A 27,749-nucleotide genomic window follows, 5' to 3' on the forward strand; every position below is an offset into this window, starting at 1 on the left:
GCCCTGCCTCTTTCAATTCCAACCCGCCATCTACGTACAACAAACAAGCTAATACGTAGCTCTACCGCTACAAAATTTCTATGTAGCACAAACTTCGACAATAACGCTAGAATCTTTATCTTTCTAACCTGTTAGCCGAACCTGTCGAGGTTCGCACGAGCATCTCCGGTGTACGGTACGCGGTGTAACGTGTCTACGTAGCGGTCACGTGCCGGGCCGGGTATCCTCTCCCAGAAAGCGGGCTATGCCTCGTGCCGCGGCACAGATCGACGCGGAAAAATGCGCGTGGAATAATGCGTGCAGCAGGACGGCGCCAGTACGCGTTGCCCCTCGCTCCTCTTCCTCCTTGAACGACGCCGCGCGTCTCGCACAGACGACTGTGAACGAAGAAGTGGGGACTAAGGCTCCAAAGGAAGGGTTAAGAGAGAGGCATGTATCATGAAAGAGCAATAGAGTTGCGCACGAAAGTATTCCAACACTTGTGATTTTTCTTCATCTTATAGTTTCAATGTTACTTTATCATCAATAAAAGATCGTTTTAATACATTTTTATGCAAATTTCATATTTTTTTTTTTCCACCATATAATTCATTCCGCTGTCCTCGTCGGCTCTACGATGACCCGGAACTGATGTCATATTTCGATGAATATTATTAAAATATCGATCATTTTTAAATACGGGTATCCGACGATAGTTAGGTATAACGCGGTAATTAGGTTCCGGAAAAATGTATTATACGGAACGAGGAACTGACGCGAAGTAGTATTGGGTTGGCAACTAAGTGATTGCGGATTTTGTCATTAGGTGGTATGGACAAAATCCGCTCGATTTAGAGCAAACTTGAAATTGTTCGAGTTGTGCCATTATCAGTGCCAAGTTACGTAGAAAAGCACCGTGTACTTTTGCACATTTTCTAAACATTTTCCTATTATGCACGTTCTGTGCGATTTGTCGCTTTCGAGTTTCCTGTAAATCCATAGAAATCTGCAATCTGATGATACCTTGTTAGATCTAGAGATTTATCTTCTAAAGATACCTGATGTAAGTTGATATATAGCTATACTAAATCGTTTTATATATTTTCTCCGCGTGTAAAAGAGAATAAAAAACAAAACAAAAAATTCAAAATTGATACACTAAGAATAGTAATTTTTCTGCCAGCAATTTTCTACCATATTGTCTGCTATAGCAATCTGTTTCGTGCCATATATTATATCCGTTGCTCTTATTAAATGTAAATCCATTTTGTTAAATTACTATGTCCTTTTTTTACACTCCTTATTTTATGAACTTTCTCTTGCCCACCACTGTATGGTTATTATGCACTAAATTATCTTGTAATTTATATCACATATATATATATATCACATATATATGTGTGGCATGATTATTATTATTATTATTATTATTACTATAATTCGTATCTGGTGTTCAGAACGATTCGAGTGATTTCTCGTCGATTCGTTCGACAGCTACCGTACGGAGAGGATTCGATGAAAACAGCTCGTCGGTGTTTTTTCGAGGCCGACAACACCGCGGAGAATGATCAGAACGAGCAATCCCATGCGGAGGCGCCGCCACTCCGAGAAAAACGATCTGGCGAGCAGACATCCGAGACAACTTGCTTTCTTTTTCCTGCCCTTCCCTCTCCCGCCTTTCCAACAACCGCTGTCGTCCACCCTGTTTCACTCCGTCTCTCCACTTTTCATTTTTCACTCTTTTTCGTCTTGATCCGTTTGTCGCCTTTTTTGCTACTCCCCCCATTTTTCTCTGTTTTTCCCAGTTAACCCTTCCCCATTCTCATTTGCATTCTATTCTTCGGCTTTTTCATCCTGGTTAAGTAGCTTCTTCTATATAGTCCTTGCGTCGTTCTATTTTCTCGATCTTCTGTGATAGATGTAATGGCGTGTAAAGAAAAAGTTGAAATTGATACGCTTTGAATTTTAGTAATCGCTGTGCTGAACATTTTTCTATCATATCCGTATAGTAGATTAGAAATTTAGGTTAAACTTTACTTTACGGGTCGAAAAATTGTCCATCTTTTTATTCGCCTTCTTATGGTTCTTGGATCGTAGAATCTGTAAATTCAAATTTTAAGGCGCGCAATTCACCGGTACGGAGGTTGCGACTGTGTGAAACCGAGCATTTTTCGGATATTTTACACGGTACTTTACGCCTGATTGCCTTTTGTCCATCATCCGATTGATCCGCAGGAATAAGCATTGAACTGAACTTTGTCGGAAATTAGTTTGACTAGCCTAATCGGAGGATAAAGAATAGTTCAAACCGAATTCGGTATTCACGATTCAAAATGCCGCCACAAAATGGCAGCCATCCACGGGGATTTCTTTACAGCGGCTCTGCCCATTGGATAATCATGGATAAAAACCAATATGGCGTCGGAGCAAGGTCTAACCTAAAATCTAACCTGGAACCTAACCTAAAGTAACCTGAAAATGTACCTCAGCTTTATATAGACATGTAACTTTCGAACCAGTGTGTTCCGCGTCTTAAAACTTACATTTTCAGATTCTACACGTCGAAACCTACGAGGTTGCGAATAAAAAAGCGAATAACTTTGGTCCCCTAAAGCGAAGTTCAGCCCAAAGGAGGATGGTAAAAAGGAAAGGATGGTTCTGTGTCGTTTTATAGATTCCAAGGAATTCTAAAACATAATTTTTTACCGGAAAGTTCCAAAAGAGAACAATCGAAATATAAAGCCAACAGAGCGAAACATTGGAAATCGTTAACTTCGACTAATCATAACTTCGTAACAAACGATTTCGATGAAATTCGAAAATTCAAATGCTGTTTTGTACATGAAAGTTGATACTTTTATCGTTATTTTGTGATTACTATGCCAATTGTATTATGCCTAGTAAGGCAAACTATAAATATTAAGTCTAAAAAAAAAAGGTGTTACATGATGTTCTTTTCTTTATTGGACAGTCTGTTACCAATTTAAGTATTTTTCCATTTAATTAGAAATTAATAAATGGAATTTGATTGTGACTTTTTATGAAAAATTTATTACGTTTTACGGTCGACCGATGCTGTTTTCACCTGGCAACGAGCAAAGTATCGAACGTGAGGAGAGGTTTAATGATTATTAGGCTTACGCAAAGGGAGGCAAATTTCTCGTTGGGAAATTACATCACGGTTTGGTGAGTCGTGTAACGATTGTCTCAATTTCTCGCTATCTTTCCATCGACTGAACTTGACTTTGATTAGGGAAGGCTATTCTTGGAACAATTTTCGTAAATATCTTTGGCCACGAAGGAAGTCCCACGAATTTATCTTATCTTCATTGAACCCAATTTAATTCTTGCCGGACCGTCGCGTCGTCGTGGTGCCATCCTTCAGATGGTTTCGAAATTTAATGGCTGCTCTTCTAAAAAAATAACCTAATCACCGTTCAACTTCAGCTTTAGGAGAAATAACAACGTTTAAAGCTTCTTGCTTTTAATAATTTTCTAAATTTGAATCGTTATAGATAATACTTTTTACCGTTTCAGAATTTCGGAAAAATCTCAAAGTATATTAAACAATGTTGCGACAGAAATGAGAATTATTTCTTTTTCTTTTTTGAAGAAATTAATACTATTTCACCTATTAATCGTGTACATGTATGTGTATTCTTCTCAGTATGTATACACTTCCAAATTTGAGAATCACTATTTGGAATCTGTTACATCTTGCTATTGCATAAATCCAGGAGAAAGTCACGCAAGTAAAAGTAGGGAAAATCGATGAAATTATGTACCCAAGACAAGCATCGACGGATTGGTTGGGCACCAAAAATTTCAAAAAGCGTAGTTAACTATTTCAGCCTGCGAATGGCTCGTAAAAATAACATTCACGACCAGACCTTGAAGATACATATTGTATAATACCAAGTTACCTAAATAATTATATTAACATGGAAACGCTATTAATATGTAACAATTTCTGAAATTTACGGCACCTGTAACGCTACTAATAACCATATACATATTACATCTTAACAATCTACTATGTATCTTTAATCTATTCACCAATAACCTGATCTCAATTTATCTCCAATAGAAATGTCCACTTATAAAGACAGTATCCCCTAATCCCTAAAATCCATCTATTAGAAAAAAAAAGAACCAAAAAGAAAAATAGAAGAAAAAGAGGGAGAGAGAAACCTAATCCCAACCTAACCCCAAACGTCACACATGAAAATCTGTCCATTCATAGATCAACAAGGAATTTGCTTTGGATAGAAAATTTGCAGAAAATCATCGAGCGAATCGCGCGGAACGATCAGGGGCTGGGCCCAGGCGATCACGGGAGCGTTTTACCATTAAATGGAACCAATCGGCCGGGCGACATTTGTCAAGGGAAAGGGCGCGTCACTTTCTCCGCTGTCGGGAGTAATTCAACCACGAACGCGAGGAGCCAGCAACGCGACGGCCCTCTCTTCCTCCCAAAAAAAAGGGAGGAACATCGGCAGTGGCTGGTCACGAAAATAACTCAGATCGATTTTTCAGCGGAGGCTCAGCGGGTTTCCAAAAAAGGACACAAAGGTGCTCTTGTGCGCGCACACGTCGTTAACCTACAATTTTAAAAGCCGGTCAACTCTTTCCACCTGAATACTCGTCCAGCAAGTGGATCGTCCTGCCCGCAGGTGCACCCGAATCGAAAAGGCTTGACGTTCTTTCAAATGAAATCTGTGTACAGGACGCCTGGAGTATCTCACCGCTTTCGAATTTCGCGCCAATTTTGAAAGGGCCGCGATTAGAACCGATTCGTTGCTTGCGGACGATACGACTTTTTAGGGGAAAAACGTGTTTCTCTGGGGTAGATGGACGTTTTCTGAACTTTAAATTTCGCGCCAATCTTGAAGGAAATATGTCATTAGAATCCGCTACGTCAACTCGCTGATTATGAAAACGTGCTTTCTAAATGAGGTCTCTGTACAAGATGCGCAGAGAATCCTACCGCTTTTGAATTTCGCGCCAATTTAAAAAGGGCCGATTAGAACCGGGCGCGTCGATTCGTTGCTTGCGAACGATACGACTTTTTAGGGGAAAAATGTGTTTCTCTGGGGTAGATGGACGTTCTCTGGACTTTGAATTTCGCGCCAATCTCGAAGGGAGTAATTAAAACTAATTTCCTCGGTTTGTTAATTATGCGCAAGATTCAGGAAAAAGACCTGTTCTTCGGATTCAATTAGAATTCTTCAAACTTCAAATTTCGCGCCAATTTTGTAGGCGGTGATCGAATTTGGAGATCTCGGTTCGTCGATCACGAACAAGATTCAGAATAACAAATTTGTTTAAGGTCAAATATCCGACATGGAGCAAGAGGAGATCACTTTCATCGCTACCTCCCTCGCAAGGAATTAGAAGAAGGAAATAAAAAAGGAGAGAAAGAAAGAAGTGAGAGTGTCTCCGGGAGGACGTGAACCTTCACGTAACGAGGCGATCGAGTTACTCAGAGTCGGAAGCTGTGCTTCGGCCAATTTTATCGGCGATCGATTTTCTATTTCCCACGGCTCCGCACGTCGAGCCAGTATTTTCTATTCCAAAAATAGAAAATCTCTCGCTCCAATCAAATTAGATCCGATCCGAGAGAATTTATAGAAATCAACGACTCTAACTTTCTAACGTGTTGAAATATTTTTAAAAGGTTGACATATTAGACGAATATGTTATAGCATAATAATAATCGTACACATTATATATATAGATACAAGAATATACAGAAAAAGTATTGGATTAAAGTGATGAGAAAATAATTTGTCACATGTTTTAATACAAGTCGATTAGGAATACGATAAATAAGATGAATATAAATTAAGAGTAAAATTAAATATGGTACATAAAAATATAGATATTTTTTAATGTATCGAAAATGAAATAGAAATTAAACGCGACACAGTGTAATAATAAAAATATACATATATATTATGTTATAACAATTCTTAGAAAGCAGCTGGCAGGAAGGGCAATAGCTCGAAAGGGAAACGAGGGGATTTATTAGGGGCACGTTCCGAGTATTTATTAAATATTCCTGCTACGAGCCGGCTGGCTGGTAAGTAATAAAAATTACATTCGAACGAACGCGACGTTTCTAATTGTCGTATTTATTGAACCTCCCGTCGAAGGCGCTGAAAGGGCCATTCAGCAGAGTTCAGCCAGACTATTCGCGATTTCCTCACACCGAACACGATATCGCGCCAGACCCCTCCGTTACCCCATAAACACTAAAAATACCCGTGCTATTACCTTCTTCAAACACTAGCGCCTGCTCCATCGTATTCTTTCGGAAAAAATCAGAGAAACAGAGGGTCGAAACAAGTTGTTGGTAAATTGGCGGGAAATTTGAAATTCTTACTAACATCGTCAAATAATCTACATACGTAAATATTATCGTGGTTATATTCTTTTGTTGTATTATGCATTGTTGTATTATGTGGGGCTTATGCATATTTGTATAGTCTCTTCGATAATGTACATATATGGAAATGTATTTGTACACAGATAGTTAAAATATAAATTCAATTCAAAAGGAAAAGAGAGAAATTATTAGGTCCAACATGTCGGAAAATCTTCAACTGTAAAAAGATATTTAGAAAAATCCTTGAAATCCTCAAGTGGTACAATATCTTACATTAGAGGAGAAATATTTTGCAAAAAAATCTCTGGAAACTTTGAAACAGGAAATCATGAAATACTAAACACGTGAAATGTTAAACGCGAAATTCTAACCTCAAACGAGAAATATTTATAATTTACAATTTGTTATTTAACAAATCGTCTTATTATCATTTAACTTTCAATCGGTAGGGAAGAAAAAGTATAAAAACACAGTATAAATTACATAATAGTTTACGTAGCTGTAGCATGTGTGAATTTACTCGTAGAAGGTGAGCTTTTTTCGCGGATAGAATCAAACTATCGTTAAAGATACCGTGGCCACCGGAAGAGCGACGATTAGGATTGCTAATACCCGAGAGATAAATGTGGCAAGCCGCTAATTAAGAACGTCGATAGATCACGCTTCGGCTAATGTCGAATTTTGCATATCGCCGCTCTGTGGGAAAGATCGATCGCTATGCACACGATCGGCTTTGTTAATTAAAAGAAGCAACCGATCGCTGAAACACTTTCTTCGGTGATTTTATTTCAACGAAAATTACGTAATGCAGCAGCATTTACATCGTTAGTTTCACGGTTGAAGTCGAGGAGGTTAATTGTTTGAAGTATTGTTAATTACTATTGCGTAGTATGTTCGAATTTTAATGAATATTCAAGCAGTCAATTCGTAGTAGTAACGTGTACACTTTGCTAAATATTTGATTCTCGGTGTTGGAATTTTGGCGCACTCGAGGAGCTTTAAGCGTTTCGTATCTTCGAAGATATTCAAAATTTTGTGTTTATAAACCTTGGCAAATGTTCAACTAATACGTTTCCCAAATACTTGGATTGTAGCGTTCCGGATACGAAAATATTAGGTTGTCCGAAAAGTTTCTTTCGTTTCATAAGATGATAATAGATGAACAACAATTTCTGTTTTGTATTATTTTATTGAATTAGGTATGACCCAATTCGTTCTATTTCTATTATTATGTTCGTGCACAATTCAATAAACTGATATAAAACAAAAAACATTGTGCGTCTATTGTTTCCTTATGAAACGAAAGAAACTTTTCGGACAACCTAATATTATATAAATATTTCGATATATTACACAATTCGATATGTCTGTGTGTGTATTGTTGGTTTGACAACTAAGTGATTGCGGACTTTGTCATTAGGTGGTAATGACAAAACCTAACCCCAACCTAATCCCAACCTAACGCCAACCTAACCTCAACCCAATATTTACTGTAGCGAGACTACAAGTCTAGTACAATCTTCGTTTACGTAAGTGCGCATTTTAAAAATTGGTGATTAAGATATCGAAAAATTGCAACGGTTTAAGTTCGAGGATATCAGGGCAGTAACTTTGGAAAGTGAAACATTCAAATGTCCAAACATTCTGATTACAATATATTCATTTTCAAAATACTGCAATGTTAACTTCGAACGCTTGCAAATTTTAATGTTTCTGTCGTCGCAAGTATGGAAATATTCTAAGCTAAAATAGTCGGAATATTTGAAACTTGTAAATATTTACGTCGTAACATTGCAAACGCGAAAATATCCCAAGCCAAACGTTACGCAACTTTCCAACAGCCGATAACCCAAACGCGTAACTCTCAAACTTCGTCAAACATCGAAACAACGAACGTTGAAACTGTGAAAAATGTTTCTAATTCGTAACGAACCTCGAAATATCCCACTCTATCAACAAAAAAAAAAAAAAAAAAAAAAAAAAAAGAGAAACCACCCGCATATTCCATCTAGGACGACGATTCAAACTCTAATATAAAATTATTGCATTGATCGTATATACCGGTGATAATGATCATTGTTTCTCCAAAGTGGTTTCTAAACAACGACGATAAATCGTGACGACAATGGCTGCGAATAAAGTTGGCTCTGAGAGCCCGACGATTATCCTTCGTTATCGTAGCTAGTTATCCCGTTGAACTAGAAGAAAAAGCCAGGGATGGGCGAACGTTGCAATTCAATTGTTCGAGGCTGAGGCAACTCGCTAATTACAAAACAAACGCGGCGATTCCGCGTAAATGCGCGCGTGTGCTTTCTAATTACGTGCACCACAGCCCGTCGTTCCACCGCATTAATCCGTCGAGTATCACCGATGCAACTGCGGTTATGAGCTTAATCCTCGTATTTAACGAGAATGAACACACAACATGGCGCCTAATCCCCTTTACCTTTTTCGTTTTGAGCAAAGATATTAGGTTGGCAACTAAGCGATTGCGGATTTTCTCATTAGGTGGTAATGACAAAATCCGCGATCACTTAGTTGCCAAACCAATAGCTACAGTTGCGGGCCATGTTACTAAAAATACCTATATACCATGGAATTATCTTTAGAAATATATCGTGTATTTTTGTACGAGACACGTCGCATGATATTATAGTAGTAAAATGTATAAAAGTAATTTGAGAACCAACGTGGAAGTTTAAAAATGTTTACCGTGTTTGTAAGTTAGCTTGGAAGTTACATGGCGTATAAAAGTTAGTGTACAGCCATGAATAGGTAAGCTTAACCGGTTGCCGATTTCTGACGAGTATACTCGTTACGAAGAAATGACGATATTTCGTGTTACGACGAGTATATGAAAAATAAAGTATATTTCTTAAATTTGAAGATGTTCCGAATATTTGCAGATAAATTGGAATAAATAATGCTACTAATGAGATTTCAGAATCTTTCGTATAAGGAATCAAATTTTCTCTTACATTTTACCAAGAAATAAAGAAGTTCCGACCATAAATGTCTAAATGCAATTAGTTTCCAAATTAACCTTATGTAATTAATACGAAACAGTAACACGGTAAATGATCCATCGAATACGATAAATTCTATTCCAAATGTTTCCTTCTTTTTCCATAAAGACAATAAGTAACCAATGTTATTACAGGTTCTCAAGCATCGCATAAAAAGTGCGTAAAAGCGTTCGAGTACTTCCCTGAACCATTGCACACGGAATATCCCAAACGACGAACCGTTTTCGTTTTTCAAGCAGTCACATCGTATTATACGATATCTCGAGCGCGATGCAGATTTCACGAAGACACACGCGAATAATAACCAGCCCGATATCCTCGTCTCGTTTCTATTATTAACGATCGACCTTAATTTCACGTGCGGTTCGAAAACATTTGCCTCGGCAGTCACCGTAGGGCCACAGTTTCCAAGTAGTCACTGGTCGCCATCGCGTTAATCGTTCTCCCAGTCTTACGTACGTGCCTAAGAACAATGACGGCCAATTGACGTAATTAGAACGGCGGGTTTACAGTACGAATCAAACGCAGCTGTTCGCCCGTGCATATTACTGCACGCATAATACAATTCGCCGCGTTTCGTCCTCAAAATTCTCATAAAGAGTGGCTAGCTCTTCCTACAGCGAACCATCTCATAGCCTTGTCCGTAATTTCTCATTTCTTCCTCAATTTTTCCAGCCCTTGAACATGTTGGAAGTTGTTAGAAGCTGTTAAAAGCTGTTGGAGGCTGTTGGGAGCTGTTGGAAGCTATTGGAGGCTGTTGGAGGTTGTTGAAATCTGTTGGGAGCTGTTGGAAGGTGTTGGAAGCTGTTGGAGACTGTTGGAAGTTGTTGGAAGTTGTTGGAAGTTGTTGGAAGCTGTTGAAAGCTGTTTAAAGCTGTTGGAAGATGTTGGAGGCTGTTAGAAGCTGTTGGAAGCTATTGGAGGCTGTTGGAAGTTGTTGGAAGCTATTGGAGGTTGTTGAAAGCTGTTGGAAGGTGTTGGAGACTATTGGAAGTTGTTTGAAGCTGTTGAAAGCTGTTTAAAGCTGTTGGAGACTGTTGGAAGCTGTTGGAGGTTGCTGGAAGCTGTTGGAGGCTGTTGGAAGCTGTTGGGAGCTTTTGGAAGCTATTGGAGGCTGTTGGAGGTTGTTGAAAGCTGTTGGAAGCTGTTGGAAGGTGTTGGAAGCTGTTGGAGGCTGTTGGAAGCTGTTGGAAGCTGTTGGAAGCTGTTGGATATTCATTGGTTAAACGAGCGTCGAATATGTCTCGGCTAAACGAGCATCGAATGTGTATTGACTGAATTAGAGCATCGAATTGCTTCGTCTAATCTCCACTGAGTAATTCCAACCACAACGAACATGCTAAATTACCATATTATACGGCAATCCACGATTCGATGATTCGATTCGTCCGATCTGGCAAGCCGAAGGTTGCAGACAGCGTTTGTACGCAATGGAGCGGATTTTTTTATTAGTAGGCGGCGTCTTTTTTATCAGCGCTGCTCTTTTCTATTAGCAGGCTGCGTTCTTTTTTTATCAGTAGATTGCACAGTCGTAGGTTTACGAATATGACTTAACCCTTTACACTGCTATGTCGAATGTGACGCGACATCAGTTTTTATCTCAGGAGCTCCTTTGTTTCAGCCCCGCCTTTTTTTGTGAAACGTGCGAAAGAAAACGAGGATTGGAAATTGTTTCAAGATATATCGTACACTTAAAAATTAGAAAATACAACAATAATGCGAATAAAAGTGATATTTAAGTGAATTTGTTTCTTCCTTTATTTATTTAAATTGTCTTATCTTTTACTTAAAGTAAATTTCAAATAAAACACTTAAAAGAGTTGGGAGCTACTTCCCAACGAAATTGAAATAAAATTCAGAGTGCAAAGGGTTAAAAAACTAAAGACCATCGTTTTATTTACTAACTAGCACGAGTGGCGCTATATTTTCTATATTCTTATGTATTAGTATTTATTATTATTATTCCACACTTGCTGAGTAGCATAGAAAACAGAATTACACCGACATGGTAATTTTTCGATTTTCACAATATACCATTCGTATATTAACTGATACGTGGATGCAATAATAAATTTGCAAAGACATACAAATAGCGTTTGCAGAGACAATGAATGATTCGAGTCTTCTGTTTGCTATTTAGAATTTATTTCAGTACTTTTCTTTTCTTCTTCTTTTTCTTCTTTATCGACGAAACGTAGGTACAATGAACTGTGTTCTTTTGTAACGTAGAAACCGATCGGTGTAACGAAGGTCGTGGTGTTTGTGGCCTCGAACGCGGTACCAGTGGCTTTTCGTCGGCTTCCACAGAGATATTAGCTAAGCGAACGGCTACGTACATATATGGAGGTGAAACAGCCGGTTCACAAAGGACATTCCATTCCATCTTACGCTGGCTGCATTAGCTTTGAACCACCGTGGCTACCTACCTCTTCGATGCCACAGTCGGAAGGTTGAAATAGCGTGTGCCCTCGGCTTTGATATTCAGAGCTGCCATACGGAAGGTGAAATTTCACGGAAGCGAAAGAGAAATTTTATTTTGAAACATTTTTATTAGAAATTCATTATTTTTATTAGAAATCATTTTAAGGGAAGTGTAATTGTTCGAATTTTGGGGGAAATTCTGAAGGTATCGCAAATCGACGGAATATCGAAAAATATTGCAATATCGTCGCTTCTAAATTTTAATAAATTTCAATAAAATCCTTTAGGCGGATGGAAAGAAAACTTGAATAATATTTTTTTGATTTCTCTGAAATTTTGTAGTTGGCCAAAATATCCAGCAACATAGCAAACGCTATGCTATTCCTGAATCCTAATAGGAAAGTATATCGGAACTGTAGTTTTTCGATCTTGATGAAATCTAGACGAATAAAAATCGATCGAGTTCCATGTTATTTTTAAACTTTGATGAGAAGATAAAACTCTGATCAAATACGAATGTTTGATAAAGTTAGAAAAATTCCAAATCGAACAATACGTATTTCTATGCTATTATAAACGATCGTGTACCATTTTTGCCCTACTAATATAAAAAAAGAACAGAAAAATACTTTCACGTGTCCATTGCCCACGCTTAACATATTTTCTCATCACTAATAAAATCAGAAAAATTCCAAATAAAATGAAATCGAACAATACATATTTCTATGCTATTATAAACAATCGTGTACCATTTTTGCTCCACGAATGTAAAAAAAAAAAAATACTTCACGTGTCCATTGCCCACGCTTAACATATTTTCTCATCACTGGTAAAATCAGAAAAATTCCAAATAAAATTAAATCGAACAATACGTATTTCTATGCTATTATAAACAATCGTGTACCATTTTTGCTCCACGAATATAAAAAAAGAACAGAAAAATACTTTCACGTGTCCATTGCCCACGCTTAACATATTTTCTCATCACTGGTAAAATCAGAAAAATTCCAAATAAAATGAAATCGAACAATACATATTTCTATGTATTTTACATTCTTCACGAATGTAAAAAAAAGAAAACAAAAAATACTTTCACGTGTCCATTGCCGCCCACGCTTAACATATTTCCTCATCGCCGTGCCTCTCGCGTAACGTTCTACAAAATAGAAATTTCTCTGGGAAACCCGATGAAGTGAGACAAATTCCTGCGGATCGCCGTCGAAAATTCTGAATAACCTGTCCGTGACAGGGCACACGCTATTTTATATCCAATTGCAGCGCGTCCATTGCGAAACTACGTTCTGTTTACGACGCTTTCCGACTGCTGTAATATATGCGCGCGTGAAAGTGGTCGTCGTAGAGTCCAAGTCCGATATCGACGCGGTGTCACGAAGGGAAAAAAGTCAGACGCGTTTAATAATGACCTAATACTAGGTCGGCATTAAATTTGAACGAGAGATCCGTCGAACGACATCGAACACCGTGTACGGCCATTCGATACACCAGCTAGTTGGCAATGGCGAGGATTCTTGCGTTCGAATAGTAACACAATAACTAAATACGCGCGATCTGTGCGTGGAAAAATTGAAAGAGAAGTAAAACTACCTAGGCGATCGGAAAACATCAGTTTTGTTGAAATCGAATTAATTTTGATCGTGTGTTAGATTTGTTACGGTCGGTTAGCCGTAGGATAATTAAGCTAATTCAAATAAAATTAGGCAAATTATGAAAATTAGCCGATTCTAACAAAACTAAAGTTTGTATCGAAATTGGACTAATTTTAATTTTGACGTAGAAAAATTGATAGAAAAAATGAATACAGAAGATTTTAATACAAAAGTTACGTTGATTTTAATCTTAGTACAGTTTTAATGAAATTAAATTTTAAGTTCAATTTTGGGATGTTTAAGCTAATTTTAATAAATGTAATACACTTATGAAGACTGGCTAATTCTAAGGAAACTAATTTTTCTACTGAACTGAAGCTGATTTTAATTTATCATACAGCCACATTGAAATAGATTAATTTCAGGGTAGTCAAACTGATAAAAATTACGTAAATTAACCAGGTAATTTAACAGAGCTGACTTTTTTTATCGAAGACGAACTAATTTTATTGATAATTTGATTATTAGAAACTTTTGATGGAGAAGCTTAATTTTTCCATTCACTGAAGATCAATTTTCCTAAGAGGATCGACCAAACCAATTTATTTCGGTCAAATGAAAAGTTCGAAGCTTCTTTCAAGTCGTAACAGAAAAAGGAGAAACGTTTTTTCGAAACGAGCAAAGGCTAAGGGAAAACTGGTCGACCGTACGCGTTGCTCACCGAACTCGGACTCGTAAACTTACGAAATATTGTTTACCCAGATTATTAGAATAACGTAAAAGCAGAAGTATATTGCCGATACTTGTTTCGAATTACCATCGATTTATATTCTTCGTTTGCTGCATCTTCCACCATTTGTTTTTTCCATTTAACATTTGCGAATAACGTGCAATACTCTTATCGCAATATTTGCTTGGCAACTAAGTGATTGCGGATTTTGTGAATATCATCTAATGACAAAATCCGCAATCACTTAGTTGCCAAGCCAATATATCAATTTTGTAAAATAATTAATTCCGACTTTATAAATAATTCCATCGATAATACATAAATAAAATTGACAAAAATAAACGACAGAGTGGCAGAAAATTGAAGCTGCGTGCCGTAGATCGTTGCAAATTACCATGGAAAATGGGAAATATTAGTTCCAAGCTTTTTCAACGGAGACTGCAATCGGAGCTAACAAAGCTCCAGAGGATATTTATTTTTGTCATCTTCAGACAGAACTTTTGACTTTTACTATACGGGATGTTTAAAAAGCAGAGTCTAGAACAAGACTTTAACACGTTGCCTTCCGCGTACGTACGTAGCCATCAGTGTACACCCCATGCTGAACTTTCCTCTTAGTCAGGATTATTTTCGTTACTAAATCTGGCTTGAAATGTTTCGTGAAATCTCACGTCGATGCCTAAGTATCAACGCTGTTCGTTTCGTAGTGATTTTTAGCTGTTGTATATTTCCCTTGTCGTTAACTTAAATTGTTACATTTTACGTTAACACGAAGCCTCAGTCCTCGAATTAGCCCCTCGAATTAGTCTTCGGTTTTTAATGTTTCATCCCCTATCGATGCATGTTATTTACGAAATCAATATTTTTATCAAAACTGAGAATATTTTTGGGAAACTTAGTTATAACGAAAAATATTATCGGTCTAATTTACTTTCTCTTCCGTATCGTGGAATATATCGTGGATGGAACTTTACGTTCAATAATAAATAATATATCGAATTTCAAGGATAAACGCGCCCATCAAAATTTTTAATGGAACATTACGCAAATGTATTGGACAATTAACATACGTACGTTGATTCACCATTCGTACGTGTAAATGTTGTATTTCAATGAAAGAGAAAATCAAATGCCTTGTTGTTTACTTGTTGTTGATGTTAGTCACACGATATTCAGTTTCAAACCCACCCTCGTCAATGCATTTCAAAAGATAACAATTATCAAATATTAATGGAATTTTCAGTGGAAGAGGATTACGAAATTGAATAATTTTTATTTACTAATTTGTATGATTTCGAATTTTCACAATTTGAAACTACGATTTCCTCATATAGAGTAGTATCTTTTTCCTGTTTGAAGATTCTGCAAGACGCGCTAAGGAGTGGGATAGTCGCATGGTGGGGGAACTTGGGCTCCCAAGAGGGGGAAACACAGTCGAGCGTTACCTTGAGGAGTCGAAATATTCGACGCAGACTATAATTGCAACGACCTCTACGTAGAATATTCGCGCTACATTCTTGGCGATCTTCTTTGCGAACGAAATATAAAAAGAATTTCATAGAAAGCTTAAAGTTTATCGAACTCGACAGTCGTAAAAGTTAACATTCACTGTTGGAAAGAGTAAAAGCTATTCGTCTTTAGAATGACGATTTTTCATCGAAAGTCGGCTGCGATCGATATCGACGCCGAGTGTATCGCGGAACGGATTGTATTAATTTGCAAACAATCGCGCGAATTTTCACCGCGTCAAAACCACTTTCTCCATTTCTGCCGTCGCTATTCTCTAAGGCCGCTCGACTTTTTCATTTTTCCAACGAATTCGTTCCACCAAATTCATCATTAAAGTTTTTCAGCCTTTTTTGTGAAAGTGCCATCGCGTTTGATGTCAGCCACTTTCATCTTATTAATTGAATGTCGACACTTTTAAATCGGATCTTCCATTTTACGTTTCTTCTGCGTTGTTCCAACCATTTGCTATTGCTGCGAACGACAAAATCTTCGAAATCTAACGTAACATTCACTTCTAATGGAGGAACGTTCGCTTCTTCAGAAACCCTGCTACGCTATACTTATAAAGCGAAAATCGAAATCTAAACCGATTACTCTACTCGTAAATCAAACGTATGATTTTCCCTATTTTCCAATCTAGCGAATTTTGTATCATATTGAATGGTGAAATTCTGTTACATCGAGTGGTGAAGTTTTAATATATTAAATAGCGAATTTTGCTATATTAAATAATTTAGCCTACGCTATCAATCACATCGCACTATGAACATTGAATTTCTACTATGATAAAATATATCTTCCTAGTTTTAATATCTTCGACCTCCACATATAAATTAAAATTCGACATATATCTAAATATTAGGTTGGTAACTAAGTGACTGCGGATTTTGTCAGTACCGCCTAATGACAAAATCCGCAATCACATAGTTGCCAACCCAATATCTTGTATTTTAATTTATATGTTCGTGAAGGTGGAAGATATTAGAACTAGGAAGATATAGAACTAAGTGATTTATATGCTCGTGGAGGTGGAAGATATTAGAACTAGGAAGATATAGAATTAGGAAGGTATAGAACTAGGAAGATATAGAACTAGGAAGATATAGAACTAGGAAGATATAGAACTAGGAACATATAGAACTAGGAACATATAGAACTAGGAACATATAGAACTAAGTGATTTATATGCTCGTGGAGGTGGAAGATATTAGAACTAGGAAGATATAGAACTAGGAAGATATAGAACCAAGTGATTTATATGCTTATGGAGGTGGAAGATATTAGAACTAGAAAAATATAGAACTAGGAAGATATAAAACTAAGTGATCGCGGATTTTGTCATTAGATTGTATTGATCACTTAGTTGCCAATCCAATATATCTAAAATATACGCAAAAGCAAAGAGTATCTTCCACTGTTAAAATACTGTGCCAGCTATACGCTACGTTGGACCAACAAAGAACCGCAGAATCCTGTAGCCATCTCCTAACATATCACAATTTTAATAACAAAATACCCAATATTCTGCGCAACGAAGAACGAAAAACAATTAATACCAGGAAAATTGCTTACCGAGGATCGGATCGCGCGCTTAACAATGAACGGGATATTAAAATCGTATGCACGCAGCTAATTTCTCATTCCACCGGCTCATTATGTCCGGCAACGCGGGACCGCTATGAATGAAACATTAGGCTCGATGTTTATCATCATCGGCTTCAGTTAAACCCCGCTAGCTATGAATATTCATCGAGGACGCGATCATGATAATAATAATAACGTGACAGTGAAATAAGGATCGTAAACAAGGGGGAAATAAGTCCTGGCGGATACCTTGGCGGATCGCCCACGATCCTTCGGACGATCTTTGTCCGATTCATCCGCGAATTATTGGCTTGGCAACTAAGTGATCGCGGATTTTCTCATTAACCGATATGGACAAATCCGCGATCACTTAGTTGCCAACCCAATACATCGATCCAAGCGATTCACACGATTCCATCTTGTGTTTTTTAAACGAACCGACCTATTGGCTAATTTGCACAATGCCTGGAGGATAATGTGGAAGTTTGTTCTTGAAAATTGATCGTTCGGCAAGGACACACTTACCGAATCGATTCACTGCGTCATCCTCGCGATACCATCTTCTTCTAGGTATGTTGGGTCTTCTATGTTGGATGTTAGCAGCGTTGCACAGGATTCTGACGAAGTTGCCGAGGAAATGGACTTTTAAAAATCGAATTGTCCTTTCCGACCAACTTTACTAATCTCAACATGTGCATTAGATTGTTGTATAACGATCGTTGTTTCCAAACGAGGTCTCGTCGCGGTTATTTCGAGAACATGATTTCATCGTCGATAATTATGCTGATAATATTCTTGAGAAATAGTATTTTGCATTTTTCTTTTTTTTTTTTTTTTTGTGAATATGAAATCGTTCAAAGTGTCGCTGAAATAAGAAAAAATACCAACGGATGAATTAATACGAAGATTCGCGAGTATGTACACATCAAAATGATTCTTATTCTGTAAAGGAAGATTTTCATTTTCACGTAGAACTGTATTTCGTAATCTTGTACCTTCAAACGATTATATTCACCGTAGATAATTTTATATATTTAGATTTTATCAATGTCCCTCCTATCAAGTTTCTATGAAACTGCAAATCTTTTAATTTATATCGCATTGAATCTCCGGATTTCCAATTGCAAATTACAAACTCTATCGCTAAAGAAAATCTTCGTATCGTTATCAGTTTCTATCGATATTCACAATGTTTCAAATCGTCCCCATTAACGAAATCCCCAACTTTCCATGCGCTCTTACTCCGATCAAACCGAATAAACGACGAAGCTAAGGAAACACACACCCACGATTTCCTATTCTCGGTAATTAGACGAATACTGCATATCGTTAGCATTCATTATGACTTTCGATATTTTAGAAACGTCTGTACGAAGCAAATCTGCAAACCGTAATGTCTGTAAATTATATCTGATGGAACGTGCATATTTGCGATTGCAATAAGAACACGAAAAACAGACAGGATTTTCTATCGCTAAATAAAGCGTTCGTACGGTTCAACCTTCGATCCTATCGATTGATATGATCGGTGTTGGCGATACTTTAAATCATCTCGATCGATGAAAATGCCCAGACTTTCCACTTTCGATCCACTTTTATTATATAATCAAACCGAACGACGATAAAAATAAAAATACGAAAAAAGCAAGAAAAATAAACACCCACAATTTCTTATTTTCTATCGAACATCGATTCTCTTCGTCTTCCACTTGCGTACGAGCTCGCGATTAACAACGTCCGACTGGAAGAGCGCGCAGGGCAAAGGAGACGACGCGTCGAGACACAAGACGTCGCGTCGTCGTCGTCGTCGTCGCCGTCGTCGTCGTCGTCGTTGTCGTCGAGACAGCACGGTAAACACTGAGGATGCCACCAGTGCGGGAGACTTCTGGTTGCCAGTGCACACCGTTTCTGTATCGCATAAGGTTCACGTGGGACAGGAATACCACCGCGGAGCCACGGGGTGCGGTCTCGTTTCGCCACGGCACTTTTCTGTCTCAAGCATAGACCAGAAAACCGGTCTCACGAACGAAACGAACGAGCGGACGAGAGTCCACGCGTCGTCGCCGTCGATCGAACCAACAAGTCCTTCTTCCTCTTTCTATGCTCGGTCGGATAACACGACTGGCGACTCCGAAGGATCAGCTGCTTCGTCGGTGGCAGCTACGTGATCTACTCTTGCGTTAACGAGCGAGCGATCAAGATCGAGCCGATTTTTCACTTTCGTTCCACGTATTATTTGGAAGCTTTCGTTCGGTTTTGCTTGCAATTTCTGCGCGTCTTTTATCGTTGCAGAGGATAGTTGGTTCAAACGACGAGATAACTCGATGTTGAAATCGTCAAATATATTTTGAAATAATTTATAAGTACAGAGGATGTTCGCTAAGACGCTAGGTACTAACTGATTCGCTAAACACCGTATATTGATCGCTATTAAAATCGCTCGAGACTGAAACTGAAAAACTGATCACCTTACGATCGCGTTCGTTTATTTATATTGATCGACGGAGTGGCGGAAAATTGAAATTTGACTTTGTTTTACGGTTGCACGTAGCGGAGACTTTGCTTTGCCCAGAGTTTATTTATTATTGTATTGTTACGTTATAACAATTTATTACATTACAGCAACATGATTCGAATTGTCCTCTAGCTCATGTGCCGCTATATTGCACCAGGTTGTCCGAAAAGTTTCTTTCGTTCTATGAGAATATAATAGACGCACAACGTTTTTCGTTTTATATTATTTTGTCGAAATTACGCACGATCCATTTTGTTTCGTTCAGATAAACGCCGCGATATTTCACAGACTTGGTTTCGTACGGAGGTTGTAAATAACGCGTTTGCGAAAGAAAGACACTTTCCGGACGACCCAATAGTATCCTTCTTGACGGAGATCTTTTATTCGTTTCTTTCGAGGCTTTCTTCGATTTTGGTATTACCGTGATAAAGAGAATATATTTTATCGAAATGATTTTATCCTTTCGTTTAAGGATTTCGTAGTTTACGATCGGTTGGGATTTCTTCACGATTTTTCTCAGTACTTTTGTCGCTTGAGATCTTTTGATGGTTTCCTTGAAGATTTTCTCGTTTTTGGTATTACCATAATGAAGATAATACATTTCATCGATCAGATTTTATCCTTTGGTCTAATCGTTTCGGTGGATTACGTTCAATTTTGGTTGGAATTATTAGCAATTTTTTAAATATTTTTTGCCAGACGAGATCTCTCGTTGCTTTCACACCAAAACTACCATAATGCACAAAACGATCGACGTCTAATTTTTCATAGAAATCTCACGCATACCCAGTGTATCTTTGCAATTTTTGCTGCATTTTTACAGATTCGAATAATTTTTCGTAAGATACGAGCAAACTCTGCCACGTGTTTTTTATTGCAATTACGAACTTTGCTCCGTATCTCGCACTTTAATTTTTCCGATACGAGTTTTCTGCTTCAACTTGGGTAGCTCCACCCTGAAAGTTACGATAAACTCGATACGATGTAACACGTATCGTAATATACGATGCAACGAAGAAACTCTGTGACGTGGTGTTTAATTCGGTTTCGATTGGAATTTCGCGCAGCAATTTCTCTTTGCCTCGCGTTACTCCGATTTTCGACGCTACGGTTCATCGCGGAATTTTAATGGCCTCGTCTATTTTCATCTGAACCTCCATCGCGATTATCAAGATTCTGCCGCGATACTATAATCTATAGTATGCAGGAAATTCAGAAAGAAACGGAACAGAGTAACCATACAAGCTTCTTGTAAGAACTGAAACACGTCCAAGTCAATACATTAAGTTGCCCCGCGCATCCCCGACCATAAAACCGATCGCTTTTAATAACCCGTTTCGCGTTTCCCCGATAACGAGTTAACCGAACAGGTTTATTCGATCTCGTCCCAGGGTGTCCTTCTTTTCCGAGTTTGTTTACCGGTTACGCCACTGCGTTTCGCTTAGCATCGAGTAGACCGTTTCGCCTCCCACGTGCCGCGCGAACCGCTCGAAATGCCGATCTTGAGCGGAGAAATCGTCGAGCCGCGCTGTAAGTCACGATGCACGTGCGGATTCCGTGACAAATCGATCCGATTCGTTTCCCTCGTGTTCGCGAAATTACGCGAAGACGCATTGATTGCGAATTTAGAATTTGCAGACGCAACGCGATCGAGAGATCGTTCCTTTATTTTTCCTTTATATTTGCCACGTGTTTGTCTGGTGATTCTATTTTACAAGAAAAAGAAAAATAGAAATGTTGAAAATTGTGGATCTTTGAAACCGAAATAATGTTATAGGAACGCTAAATTTATACCGAGGATTGATATTAAAATAATAATATATTTATTTCGTGGACGATTTCTTATATATTCATCGATGCACACTTGCACGCGTCTCACCACTTTCTTCTATACCCGACTGTTAACCGACTGAACAGTTTACGTTCCTTTGTTTTCGAGACGCTACGCACACACACGTACTTCAACACATTGATATTCGCATACAAGTATCTTTACTACGCATTTAACCCAGTCCAGAAAATTATACATATCTCAACAAGAAAAATAGTAAAAAAAAAAAAATGTAGTTACTATACCGCGGATTTTCGTGTAGTCTCGAGCAGTATGCGTTTTTCGAAGGGAAAGGAAATTTGGAAGTACAAAGGGGACACGCGTGATACGAGAAGATACGTGAATTTAAAAAAGCAGGGAACGTAATGGTTTCCACGATATTTGGTACAACAGTTTTCTACCGACGATAAAACTTTGCGCAAGAGCTAAAAAAGAGATAAAATCGCAAAATTGGGATATAAAATCCATTGCCTTAGGTCTGGTGTATTTTATTCCTGCGTAACCCCGATTCGAAGATATTATTTATTATTGTAATTATTATTATTACAAGCGCCAGGATTTCGCTCGTTACGAGCTTAGTTAACAAGCTTCAGTTAAAAATATATCGATAGGAAAGTAACGATTCTATCTTGCAGATATTTCGAATGTACAATTATGAATAAACGTAGTTTCTATCGGTTTCTTCTTTACCTTCTTCTCTGAAGGCTAGTAATCGATACATGTTTAGCTCGTTCGTATTATACGAAGACATTATTTCAACGAATAATAATAATAACACCGATGTCTTGATTTCTTATTTCAATGAATACACGCACAGTTTGTTGCTTATCGATTGTAAGCCATTATTGCTGTAGAGGCAACTAAGTGATTGCGGACTTTGTCGTTACCACCTAATGACAAAACCCGCAATCGCTTAGTTGCCAACCCAGCAGGATGAAATCGTCTCGCATTTTAACTCGATGTTTTAACGATGGGACAAAATGTACATCACATCGCGCGCTTCGTGTATCGAACGACGAAAATCGAAATGATCGTTGCTCCATTTCGATCTTACTGTTCGACGATATCGCTGAGCTGTACATAAAAGCCCCCATGTGCATCGACCATGTTCGAGCATACTTAAGTTTAATTTTCAAAGTGAAATAAATTTTCAAGCTCGATTTGCTCGAAGACCAAGCCAAAAATGAGAACTTTTTATTTTATTGGCTTGGCAACTAAGTGACTGCGGATTTTGTCATTACCACCTAATGGCAAAACCCGCAACCACTTAGTTGCCAAGCCAATATTATGCGCAAGAACGAAACATGTTCGTGAGCAGGTACGCAGGAAATACGTTTATGGCTAAAGCAAGCGACACGAGAAGCCGCAAATCCCTTCCGGACGGTGTAGTTAGCGGTGGAATACCGTTGACCTATTTCCGGTAGAAGCTCGATCGACTAATCTCGCATTTGCTAACGATTTTATTAGTGCCGTTTGTACCGATAACGATCGTGCGCAATTTACAGGAAATTGCTCGCATTCTCTCCGTGATTATCGGCCGTGCATGCATTATGGATGATTTACGTGTTGCGCATACGATTCAGTGAAATTGGGAAGATTTGGTCAGTCGGAGGAATTCTAAGAGAAAATTAGAAATACGCGCGTGTCTTCCGTGGATTATTAGATGGAAATTAGATTCTTTCAGACTTAAAATAGGAATTAAGATATTAGGTGGAAGTGAGATTTTATTCGTATCGTAAGCTTTTTTTAATTTAAATATTTATCAAATAATATATACTTGTACAATTCGTAGAAAATAAAAAATACGGTTGATAGTATCGATATTGGCGCGAAAGTGATCAATACACCGAGCAAACCAAACCCGAAGCTTTACTCTCTGAAGAGTCTTTTAAAAGATCCAATCGTCCTTCGTATATCGTTGCACTTCCATTGGAAGAAAAATTCTTTCGAGAGTTTCCGCTAAAGTATCAACATATTTTCGGTGATAATCACGGTCGAAATACTTCGACTATCGTTTTACGGAAAAAATCAAAATCTGCCGAGAAGTTAGCCTCTGAGGAACCTCTCGGCCCAGCTACGATCCTTGAAGGATCATCGCTTTTATACGCATTCGAAAGACGATTCTTTCATATTTTTCACCAAACTTAAACTAGTTTTTTTAACATCAGAGAAATTTTATAATGGGATCGATAAGGAACAAAAGAAGACAGCAAGCTTAAAACCTACCAATTTCCTTCGGAAAATCGAATGTCTCTTCTCGCCAGTTAGCTGCGTTCGACGTGTGAAATAAAAAATTGCCATTTACTATAAAAGCTCAAAATTTTAGTAAAAAGTGTCATAGATGACGTTTAGCGGTACATTTGCTTTATACTTCCAGTAAAACTATCGTGTATTTTATAAAAAAAGAAGCTTGATCGATTATGCTCTGTACAATGTACTGCTTTTCATAAATTGAGCTGATTATTTTTCCCAATGCATCGGCTATTCGCCGAGTTTATTCGAGTAAATTGATGAAGGATCGTGCCTACTTTTTCAAATTGCAGATAGTTTTCGAACATCAGGTTCGATACCGAGAGAAAAGATCGCATCGAGCTTAAGATGGTGGATCTGCTGCCACGTCCTTCAGAAAATCGAACGCCTCTTTTAAAAAGCCAAGCATCCTCCATAGGTCAGTGCACTCGCATCCTTACGAGACTATCGACTCGGCTGAACAAAGAAGAACAAAGAGAGAATCGGGTACCGGGTATCGAAGAACCCTAGGAACAAACAGGAAAAGGCAGCAGTGTGGGACTGCCACTTTGGCCGATTGTATTGCATCGTGTGTGTTTGCTGGTAAACCGAAGAACACGACGAGAACCTCGCGAAACCGTTAGACGGCTACTAAATCTGCTGCTCGGTTGCTCTCGGAGTACGTGAGTGCTACCAAGATCACGTGGAACGCAACTTCTCATGCTTCTTATGCTCATCGTCGCGAAGGGAAATCGTGCGGCTCGTATGCGGTTTCCTGGAAAAACCGTGCAGGCCACGGGAAAAAAATAATTCACCCGGACGTACATCGTGTTCGCGGATTGATTTCTCCGGCGCACAGGAAACGCTGTTCAACCCTTACATGCTGTGCCACTTTGCTCGCCTAGGAAACCAGCGTTACGTAAAACGTTCTGTTTATGGAACTTTTTTTTCTTTTTTTTTTTTTTTCTTTACCTAGACAGGTTATTGCGAATTCTGCAATTTCTTTTCTCATTGTTGTTGTTAGTGTTACTGTTAGGTCAAAGCAGTTAGTGGATTATATCAAGTTAGATTAGATAGATTATATTAAATTTTGTAATTTTGTCTTTTTCTTTTTGTTTACTAGATTGAGGGATTTACTAGATTATATTAGATTTTGTAACTTTGTTTGTTCTTGTTGGTATTACTGTTTGGTTAAAGCAGTTATTGGATTATATCGAGTTAGATTAGATAGAATATATTGAATTTGTAATTTCAACATTTTTCTTGTTGATATTGCATACTGTTAGATTGAGGGATTTACTAGATTATATTAGATTTTGTAACTTTGTTTGTTCTTGTTGGTATTACTGTTTGGTTAAAGCAGTTACTGCATTATATCAAGTTAGATTAGATAGATTATATTAGATTTTGTAACTTTGTTTGTTCTTGTTGGTATTACTGTTTGGTTAAAGCAGTTATTGGATTATATCAAGTTAGGTTAGATAGATTATATTAAATTTTGTAATTTTGTTTTCTTCTTTCTATTGGTATTACGTACTACTAGATCGAGGTTGTTACTAGATTATATTAGATTTTGTAACTTTGTTTATTCTTGTTATTACTGTCTATTACTGTCAGCTCAAAACAGTTAATGGATTATATCAAGTTAGATTAATCAGATTATATTAAGTTTGTAATTTCAACATTTTTCTTGTTGGTATTGCATACCGTTAGATTGGGGGAATTATTAGATTATATTAAATTTTGTAATTTCCTTCTTTTCTTGCTGGTATTACTGTTAGGTTAAAACAGTTATTAGAAAGAATACAAGAAATTGATATCATTCCTAAAGACATTTCCCTGAAAGATATTTGTTCATAAAACTTTTAATACATTTAAATCCAATTAATTAATATAACGTGCCAATACTTTTTCCAACCACCGTACACAGAATTTTTCCATAGTTTGAAAGCATCGAAATACTTTTTACGAGACACTGTAAAGTACGTATCGGCGTTGATCCCATCGCTATCGCTAATACGACGCTAATTGCACCGTCGCAGCGTGACGTCGACTCTATTCTCCGTCCGTGCACAGCACCGGCCGAAACAAAGGGAACAAAGAGCGGGAAGGATACAGAGAGACACGCGAACCCCTAATAAAATGTAATATTCTATTGTTGCGCTTTGCACGGGGCGCCATTCGCGGATTAACTAGGCCGCTACAAGCTCCGACATATATTCCACAACTATTAATAGTATGAACCGGCTACGTTAGCTAAGATTTCGTTGGAGATGTTGAGAGGATCGATCGATGCAACTCCGGTGACATTATGAACAATATTACGAACAACATAATGTATGCAGAAACGTACAAGATGTATCGTAATACGTGAAGATACAGAGGAAAGCAACCGAATACGGAATATTATATTACATTATAAGCGATATGGAATTTTTAGAAATCTGAGAAATTAACGTCGCTCAAACACAGCTGCGGACTGTGTCGTTCACTTTGGTACAGTACACGTTGCGTGGTTCGTTAGTCGAGCAAACGTTAACGTCATGATAGGATCGTTTTATTTTCCTGTTGGTCGGAAATTTTCCACGATGCCTTAAAATGTAGTAAGCTATTAGTTTTTAAAATATAATTCTTTTTAAATGTGTTTTCATTGCCAAATAGGAAGAACTATTTTCTGTTTGTTTTCTACGAAAACATAGTAGCCAGTTCAGTGTTTCACGTTTCAGTATCTGTTGCATATTAGTTACAACTTGTGTATATTTTCTCTTTTTTAATGTCAAAAGACTAAAAGTCTTAAATAACGCGTAAATTTATGATGGAATACTCGTAAGAATCTTTTCTTATCGCGATTGATTTTCTAAGAATGACGTTCGAAAAATAGATGGGATACGCATCTCTCTACTTTCTACACACGTATTTCTCTACTTTCCTCTACGAAATATCTGTGATAAGACGAAGTAGTCATACTCGGAGGATGAAAGTTTCTATTGAAAATCCATTTCGTTACTTTATGAATTTCCATAAGCATACGTGGTTCAATTATCTCAATTACTATTAATCGTCACAATTCCTGTACCCATATCTGGATTAAAAAAAAATCCCTACTCTTAATATAACTTTGGAAATTGTATGCTTGACGTGGTAAATAAGTTTCATTTTCACTTTGCATAATCGAGCATTAAACGAAATGCGAGCAATTTTCAAACGAGAAACGTTATTTACAAGCGTGTCGGAATTAGAGACACCAAGATAGCAGTTCTATTTGAGCTTACTTCGTCAACTTTGCGAATATAACACATCGTGTATTGCTTTGCCAAGCCCATTGACCAGCCGTCAAATGACAGTTTTTCTCGTTGTGCCCACTTTCCAGCCATATAATCCTCGAGATAAACGCAACGCGCTATACGGCGCACCATATCGTTGCCCACGCGCTATTAAATAACATTTTTTCCCAAAACCGAATCCGGCATTTCGATTGCTTCGTCCCGCGGCAATGTTACGAAATTGGCCGCGATTTACGAGGATTTCGTCTCGCAAAATCGTCGGTTGGAAAGTCGTGCGACAAAAACAGGCTACTTTTTGGATCGCTCTTTTAGTTTCTGGGATACAACAAAAGGCTGAGAAAATTAGAATAAATACGTATCCGTTTGGGAAAACGTAACAGATGTTTGTTTGAATTATTTTTAAGACAATATCGCGAAAATTTTACCAGAATCGAATCTCTGAATTATTACTTCCGCGCGCTTTGACACATCCTGTAAAAATCAAGGAAAAGAAAAAAAGAAAAGAGAAGAGGAATTTTACGTGTCAAATATACTAAACGTAGGCAACACCTAACGCTAGACATTGAAGAACCGGAAACCCCCTCTAATCAGAATTCAAACTCCACGCCAGAACAAGCTTACTCGAAACACACCCTTATTTTACATA

General features: G+C 37.8%; 1 protein-coding gene across 6 annotated transcripts in view; it reads right to left on the reverse strand.

Annotated features, from left to right (window-relative positions):
• The window catches only part of LOC100744649 (pleckstrin homology domain-containing family G member 3), a 94,633-nt gene that overhangs the window by 39,271 nt on the left and 27,613 nt on the right, over positions 1-27,749 (reverse strand). The window contains exon 1 of one of the 6 annotated variants that reach the window (XM_024366413.2): positions 17,770-17,979. The exons of the other annotated variants lie outside the window; for them this stretch is intronic. The gene's annotated coding sequence lies outside the window, so the exon portion shown is untranslated. Of the gene's footprint in view, positions 1-17,769; positions 17,980-27,749 lie in introns of those variants that run through there. 6 annotated transcript variants of the gene reach the window in all.

The sequence above is a fragment of the Bombus impatiens genome, unplaced genomic scaffold, assembly GCF_000188095.3.
Source record: "Bombus impatiens unplaced genomic scaffold, BIMP_2.2 scf_0217, whole genome shotgun sequence".
Classification (NCBI taxonomy): domain Eukaryota; kingdom Metazoa; phylum Arthropoda; class Insecta; order Hymenoptera; family Apidae; genus Bombus; species Bombus impatiens.